The sequence below is a fragment of the Leptodactylus fuscus genome, chromosome 5 (assembly GCF_031893055.1).
Source record: "Leptodactylus fuscus isolate aLepFus1 chromosome 5, aLepFus1.hap2, whole genome shotgun sequence".
Taxonomy (NCBI): domain Eukaryota; kingdom Metazoa; phylum Chordata; class Amphibia; order Anura; family Leptodactylidae; genus Leptodactylus; species Leptodactylus fuscus.
Window position 1 is genome coordinate 83,667,045 of NC_134269.1, and position 8,986 is coordinate 83,676,030.

The 8,986-nt window shown below is 41.5% G+C and overlaps 1 protein-coding gene across 1 annotated transcript in view; it reads right to left on the minus strand.

The window, feature by feature from the left end:
• THSD4 (thrombospondin type 1 domain containing 4) overlaps positions 1 to 7,614 on the minus strand; it is a 539,554-nt gene extending 531,940 nt beyond the window's left edge. The window contains exon 1 of the mRNA XM_075273577.1: positions 7,375 to 7,614. The gene's annotated coding sequence lies outside the window, so the exon portion shown is untranslated. The remainder of the gene's footprint in view (positions 1 to 7,374) is intronic.
• Between the last annotated feature and the right edge of the window lie 1,372 nt (positions 7,615 to 8,986).

Genomic DNA, 8,986 nt, shown 5'->3' on the forward strand with positions numbered 1-8,986 from the left:
AAAATATTATTTTTCTTATATTTCAAAGACCCAAGTATGTAAAGAAAAATCATTATCATACTTCATTCCCTTGGGAATTCTGAGTTGATCCTCCTGCTGTTATGACGTCATAGAAAGCCAAGGTGAAATTCCACGCATGTGTAGTATGCTTATGTTATGGCTCGGTGATCATGACCTAAACCAAAATTGCAATTGATCAGGTATTTTAACATTATTAAGATTAATGGCTATTATTTAGCTCCCACCCCTTTTAAAACCACGCTCCTAAAGTATTAATTAAATTTAAAGTATTAAACTAGAAGTATGTGTTGGATGAACACGTCCAAAGCAAACCTGCTATTGTATTCTTGGGACTCTTCAGACCAGGGAAGGTTCTCAAACATAAAAAGCAATGCTACTCACTTCTCCTGGGCACCGGCACCACTCTCTGTTCTGTTCAGGTCTTCTGACTGATGTCAGAAAAACTGGGATTGAACCTCATCGATGATATGGCGTGAAGTTGTTGTCTGCGGAGACCCATTCACAGGCCTCAATGGTCCATGATGTCCCTTAGAAGACCCAAAGAGAACAGGGAGTCGCACCAGAGCCCAGGAGAGGAAAGTAACATTGTTTATGTTTGATCACCTTCCCTGGGGAAGGATATTTGGATGGGTTTAGTTCAAACTAAACCGCTGGGCAAACCTCGTAAGACAAATGCAAATTATACTGTAGGGTCTAACTATTCGAAGGTGGCACCTTTGCAAATATTGTAATAACTGAACAGAAATTACCAACGTGCACAAATTCACGTCGGTTATCGGGGTTGACATTCAATTTCGGTTATTTTTAGATTAATTGTCCATTCCTAGCTTTTGTAGTCTCTGTCATGTCAGAGCATACTGTGCATGTGCCATCTCTAAGTTCCACCTCTCCTTTTCTTCCAGGTGTAGGACAGAACTTACAGAAGGTGTATGCACAAAATGCTCAGACATAAGTCTAAAAGAGCATACTGCACATGCTTGGGATTTCGCTCTCCTTGATATCACAGCAGTGGGAAGATCAAGTCTCACTGCCCAGGGGGACAAAGTATCTGCAAGATTGTTAGTGATGATGAGAAGGTGGTCGGCGAAAGAAGAAAATATCCCCTGTGCTCCAAGGTCCTTATTTGCATAAAGAATAAATATGCTTTTTCTACTCATCCCTGGGGCTCTGAAATATAAGAAAGGTATAGTTTTTATTCCCTTAAGAAGCAGAATGATCCCTTTGCTCACTAAACCTCGAGCCAACTAACTTTTACTTTGACATGGAAAACCTCACACCTTTTATAATATAAGAAGCACTGCAGTTGGCCTAATATATACACCATAATAACTTCTATACTTTATCAACCAGTTAAAACATCATTAATCAGCTAGAAAAAAAACAGGTCTGTATAATGAGGTCTGTATAATGTCTGGTTATACACTGTTATAATACAGTAATGTGTATAATATACCTTACGTGCAGGAGTTGATAACAGGATGTGACAAAAAATATCTGTAGGACTCCCATTGAAATGAATGGAGCGGACCACCACCCCATTCAGAACAGGGGAAGAACATCCTCCGTTCTACTGATCAGTCTTTGTGGTAGCACCCTATCCTATGAATAACATAACAGGAGAAAAATGTTATGTACACATACTAGAAATAGTTTTTCACCGCACTCAATGCATTAGACTCAATATAAGTTTAATGAATCACTTATGGAACAGGGGAGATGACACAAAATATTCTGTGAAGTCTTAAGCTATGGACACATACTCAGGTATTTTGATGCAGTTTTTGAAGCCAAAACCATGAGTGGAATTATAACAAACAAAAAAAGAGGAAAAGCAACACCTGTCCATTTTAGGTTCTCTCATTATAAGATACAAAAAACCTGTATGTGTATCCTTATTGTCATCTTTTAAAGTGATCATATATCACTATAATCTATTATTTCCAAAGCCGCCGGCTCATTCCGGCGACAACTACTCTCCCCAACAACCTGCTCCCTTCCTCTAGACACATGCAACTTTGGCCGAGTCTGCATGTTACCCAATAGGGAGAGGTGAATAAACCTCTGCCAGTCACAGCAGCTTAACTATATGAGAATAATAGGATGAGATATTATGAAATCCAACATGCTCAACCCTTTACCACAAGGGGGGGTCAGGAGGCCCCCTGAACTTATGTGTATGGCCAGCTTATAAGTGGTCCAATGTAGACATGTTTCCAGATATCCAGTAAATATATATAAATATCTATACACATTACAAATATAAATGTAGATAAAGATTAGTCAATGTATGTCATTAAAGCCTATAGCCTCAAAGTGATTGATCTTTGGCCTTTAGACTGCTCCAGTTAACCTAACAATGACCATTGTCTGCTGCGTACAGAGCATTCCCAGGCTGTCACCAGTGTAATAGATACGGCTGTGCTTCCTGATAAGCAGGGTCACCGTTGTGAACCTCACTGATGTGTCTATAAATGCCTATGTGAAAACTTCAGCAATAAGTGAAGCACAAGTAATGATAGACTCGATTAAGGAATGTGCTAGGAGGAATTTGCCATGTAAAATATAGCACTTGTCAAGTAGAGTAACATGAGACAACATGTGCACAGATGCTAAATTTTTAATGATATATGTAATATTTGGCATAATTATGTCCGGCCCTGTATGTTTCGATTATCTTATCCAGATTCAGTTACATATTCCTAATGTTGACCTTAAGATGTGCCTGTGATCTCTGCTACTGTGCCTAATATAATGTTAACATTTCTGTCATTTCTTTTTTACATACAAAATTCTTTCTTGATATATAAATAAGCATTCCAGTACCTAAAGCTGCATACTGACATTTTATTGTTTTCTATTGCAGTATCTGATTGAGTTCTTGGCATAAAAGTGTACTCATACCAAATATACATACAGCTATATGCATAAGGATAAACTAAAGTTCCCCAATTTGATGCTATAACTGAGGGGATGTTCTCCCCGCAATGCGTAAGCGATTTCTTGTCTTGAATCCTGTGGGAACATGTCTAGGTTGGTTGTTTTTTATTCACGTTGATGAATTAATAGCTAAGTTTTAGTGATCATCTGGCTTGCCTGGTTGCTGCACTATACAAAAAGTGTTTTCCTGTCTGCAGTTAAAAGTTCCCCAATCCCTTTAAGACAGTATCATACTGCCTCAGAGTTCAGTGCTTGGAGGCACATTGACTTAAGGCCATTCATGACGTCAACACAAAACCTTCTGCAAATACATGACTTAGCTGTATCGAAAAAAAAATATAGCTAAATTGTATGAAAGAACTGTCAGAGCTGCACCACAAGTACATACTCCAGTCATATTAATGTGACCACTGCCTACTTTTGATGTCAATGTTAAATAACCATTCGCAGAAGGCACGTGTCATCAGCCATCTGGGTGCACTCATCATTGTGGAAGGCGCAATGGATCAACACAAGTATGCTTCTATCCTTGTGGACCATGTTCACCCCTACATGCAAATAGTTTTTCCTCAGGATGATGGCATCTACCAGCAGGACAATGCGACGTGTCATAAAGCTCACAGTGTATGTGCGCGGTTCGAGGAGCACCAGGAGGAATTTACCGTACTCCCTTGACCACTAAATTCCCCGGACTTGAACCCAATCAAGAATCTGTGGGACCACCTCAATCGGGTTGTTCGCGCCATGGATGCTCAACAGCGTAACCTAGCGCAGCTGGACACAGCACTGGAGTCGGCATAGCTCAACATCCCAGTGAATATCATCACAACATCCCCTCTCTTCCTGCACATCTCGCAGCGGTCCGCTCTACCAAAGGTGGTTATTCTGGATTTTGACCGGTGATCACATTAATGTGACTGGACTGTGTATAAATCTATTCACTTGAGACTAAAACACTAAATCCCACTTTTTAATCTTGCATGACCCTATAGATGGCTATACAAATTAGATTAAGGTCTGCCGAATCCACAGGTTTCGATGGGGCCTTCCAACTCTAACTAGACAGCCGATGTTGCAGGACATAAGGATTGTACAAGCTGAATTTCAATATGCCCAATCCTTTTGTTATCAGTGGGTGTCAGAGGAATCTAATAGCAGCTTTCTGCCCCCGCTCATTCAGAACATATGTACATTTGGTCAGTTCAAAATATGCAAGTGCATTTCGGAAGTAATAGCTGTCAGTCGACAACTTTCTAAAGTACATGCCTAACTTAAACAAGAGAATTAGGTTGATAGGGGTACAGCCTTTTACCCTACAAACTATTGGTTCTGTTGAAATTGTTCATTTTGATTGACTTTAGAACAGAACATCATTATGAGCACCAATTGCTCGGGAACATTGGGTGCTAGAGAGAAAATTCCAACTGTGCTAGAATGGGTTGAGCATTGCCTATAGAAGAATTGGAGTTAGTGGAGGTGGTAAACAGTCTTCATCAAGGGATTGTCCAATACTATACAATATATTGAAAGCTTATCAGTTAGATAGGTCATCAATATCAGATTGATGGAGGTGCGACAATCAGCACCCCTGTCAGCTGCCAGATCTGCACAGTGTATGGACCCAGAAGCTGTATAAAGCAATACTTGTAAGAGTGAATCGCTCTGTACATGTGGCATCTGATCAAGCAGGAAACTTTTTTTTCAACCAAATTCATACAAAATAGGGAACATACAGCGCACACTTGAGGGCTTATGTGCCTTTATGACAGCCTCATTATAGCCTTGTAGACAACAGCCGCAATACTGTCATGTGTCAGCCATTGAACAATCTCTCCATACCTAGCAGTTACAAATTCCTCTTTAAGAAAAAAAAAACGATTCTTTCACTTTCTTGGAACAGTAAATTTTCTGTCAGTCATTTTACTTATCTTCCATGCCTGATTTACAACAATACTTGTTGGCAGATTCTGAAAACACATTCTTTAAGGTAAATTAAAAAGAGACATATACAGACTTCCAGCAGTAAGCAGACAGCTTTTTAATCTCAGGATTTATCACTCACTGCTCATGAGCCCTTGAGCAACACAACTCGCCATTACCTGCATGTGTCAGGAGCAGGAGAGCGCCAGGTAACAACGTCTCAGACATATCAAAGGGAGTAAAAGAATGTCAGGCTGGGGGAGCTGCGCCATGTCCAAAAGACACCCATTAGCACCCACTTTCACACAGCCATCACTCCATGACATGTAGCTTATTCATGGTGGTTTGCGGCATTGTAGTATTTCAGGAGAGTGCCAATAGGCAGACAGTGACAAGAATATATGAAATAAGATTAACCCGCTGTATTCTATATACACTGTACTATATGAAAGCATATTCTACAGGGAATGCTCTAGTGATGATTTTCTTCATTCACTAAATATGGGGAAAAGCTGTGGGAGCTTGGCTTGGTGACAGGGGTGCCATTGGGATCTAAAATGAACAAGACCCTAGAGCAAAGACAGAAATGTCCCCCTTCTGGTAGTAGTAATGCATACACTGGCAGAACTTTTTCATGAGTGACACTCAAAGGACGGATAGTTGTGTCATATATCAGAAAATCACCACCATGTTATTCTCTCCCAGACAAAGGAGAACCTTATGTTTTAACTGTAGGGTCCATCGACACGTTTGGACCCACTGCAGGTTTGCCGCTCCATATTGGAAACACATCTGACTAGAGATGAGCGAGTAATGTTCGGATCAACAGATCCAAACAGCACGCTCGCATAGAAATGAATGGACGTAGCCAGCACGTGGGGGATTAAGCGGCTGGCCGCCGTCAAAGCGGAAGTACCAGGTGCATCCATTCATTTCTATGGAGCGTGCTGTTCGGATCGGCTGATCCGAACAGTACTCGCTCATCTCTACATGTGACTACTGCAAAATTCGCACTTCCTTTTACTGCAAATTTTAATTATGTGTTTTTACAGTTTACCATGGATTTTACTGCAAATTTTGTACTGCAATGCATAACCTGTAGGAAAAGCCCCCAAAATAAGCAGCATGCATTGACAACCTGGGCTTTGAAAATCTGCCCATGAAATAATATTATGAATGGAATCTGGAGCAGAAAAACATTCTCTGTGAGATGAGAAATTGAGAAATTTCATTTACTTGGCTAGAATGATAAAACAATGCAGAATTTCTTCAGCGGATCCGACCCTTGTGGGCAGACTCTAAAACTATATTCACATGGCTGCACAGATTCTCGGCCACGTTTTTCAATGTGACATTTTTTTCCACAGACCCACTGACTTTAATTGGAAAGTTGGATCTATAAAAATAAAGACAAATTCTAATCCACTAGCATGCTCTACCTGTTTATGGATCACAGACAGCACTTGGTCGTGAAGTCTGGTCATGTGAACAGAGCCTAAGTGTCCACCGGGCTGCTATGGTTTCTACTGCTATAACTATAATGCTGATTTTTCGGTTGGGCCAATCCCTTTGCAAGTGATGCATTGGAAAAAAACACTATTTGGCCACGTTTACATGGCAGTATTTTGTATTAGTATTTATAAGCCACACTCAAGAGTAGATTCAATATGAAGAAGAGGTACAAATATTTTTGCAATATAAGTTTTTTCTTTGTGTATATTTTACTCTTGGTCTTAGTTTACTAATACTGATACAAAATACTGACCAAAACATTGCCTTGTGAAAATGCCCTCAGCCGATTAACATCTTATATACATGCATTCCTGCAAACCCCATTTAGATGAATGGGAGGGTCCCAGAAACGCCTGCAACAAATCTGCCATGTGTGAACCTCCGCTTACAGTTGTTTAAGGATCTACTTGAATGAGGTCATAAGAAGGTTTCCAGTCTGAATAGACTGTGAACTAGAACTTCATATACTCAGCAATGATGGATCACTGGACATACAGACCAATTCCTTCCCGGTTTATTGTGATGTAGGGGAAAAAAAAAAAAAACATGTAAAAACAAGTTTCACCTGCAAGAACTCACAAGGTTCAGATCCCACTGTCATAGCACTAAACGCGCACGTACACATTTTACCTGAACCCTCACATAGTGTCAAGGCCACCTGTGAACTGCACAATGCAGGCAATGCAGGACCAGAACTATTCCAGGGATTTCAAAGTCATGCAATTTTTCTTAATTTTACTACACAAAAATCAAAACTACTTGTATGACTTTGACCTCAATATTGACAATTGCTAGCCTTAAACATAGAAAGCAGGTGTCCCCATAACCTATGACAGGGACAAGTTACACAGACTCACCTGGCACCATCACCCTGCACACAGGTATTATATAAAGCATCACATGCACAATGAATGGCAGACTAGAGGACAGCACAGCACATGTGTGCAGCAGGTAAGCAGCCATGATGCAGCAGCCGGGGCTCACCTGTGTAGATGTCTCCTCAGAGCTCTGCACTCCACATCAATATTTCAGGTGATGAGTCCACAAGTGACCTCGCCGCCTCCAGATAGAAGCACCACAACCCGCAGAGCAGTCCCTCCAGCGGAGGAGGTGTGTGGAGGAGGCAGAGTGCATGCAGGTTCACTTCAGTTCCCTGGCAACTCCACGCTGTGGGAAAGAAGGAAGCGTCTGTCCAGGCAGCTCCGTCCCACCAGTGCTACACACTGGGACATGCACTGTCAACTGGAGGGAGACCTGGGAGCCGGAGCAGTGCTCTCTGCTGCCACCTGCTGGCTGACCAGGACAGTGACCGCAGCAGTGCAGGGATCCCAGACATCCAGCTGTTACTGAACTACAGACCCCTGAATAGCAGCCTCTGATCTACAGCTTATTAGAAATACAAAGCCATGTGTAAACAGGCACACAGTCTATTTCATGCAACAAATATTATATTTCATGCAAATAAAATGGAAGGATAGCTATACCATACCTCCCAACTTATGAAGAGCAGAAAGAGGGACAAGATGGGCAAATTTAGCTCCACTTTTATGTTGACTCTGCCCATTCTCGTTCATTTTTCATGTGCCCCCACACAGTATAATCCTCCTACAGTCACCCATAAATTATATGCCACTAGAGATGAGTGAACACTATTCGGAACAGCCGTTCCAAATAGCACACCCCCATAGAAATGAATGGAAGCGGCCGGCGCGCAGACTTTGCCTCTCTATCCCGGATACACTATATCTAGAGTAAAGCTCATTGTAAGAGGGGGAAGAATTTTCACATGATCATTTTCTATACCCTTAATGCCAGAGTGCCCCCTAAAGATTAGAGTAGCCCTAAAGAAGATTAGAGTGCTCCCATAAAGATTAGAGTGCCCCTAAAGAACATTAGAGCGTCCCATAAAGAAAATTACAGTGCCCCATAAAGAAAATTACAGTGTAATAAACAAGAGTAGAGTGCCCCAATAATCATTGTCAGAGCCCTTTCAAATGATTATGTTTTTTTATAGACACCCAGGAACATGTATTACACATATATTCTTTCCATACATATTAATAGTAACACTTTCTATAATAATGGACTATGTGCACGGCGGCCCTCATACAGCGGTCACTTCTTCCCCATCTACTAATAATGCAGTACTAGAAGTTGCCATAAAGGTCTCTCCCAATCTTCAGGACCCTGAACTGTCCCCCATGATGCCAACCCCACATGGTATATGGCAGTGCAGGGCAATGGAGCACTGCCAGGCAGGAGCTACCTGAGGGTCTCACGGCCATGACATCACATCACCTGCGCATGGCCAACTGACATTTAGTTCTTAACTGTCGACGGCGGAGAGAAGAAGAGTTTCTATGGATTTCTTTAGATTTTATTTTGCCTTTTGGATTGAGTGAGATGACCAGAATGGCGTCCACTGGAAGAGGAGAGGACGGAGAGGAGAAGAAGAGGAAGAGGGAAGAGTATAGGGTAGGGGCCACTTTGGCAAAGTAAGTTTTATCACTTCTTATTCATTTTGACCCCCATTTTACTTCCTGTTGTCAACATTGCAGACTGGGTAGATATTAATTTTAGTCTAGGTCTATGGGGC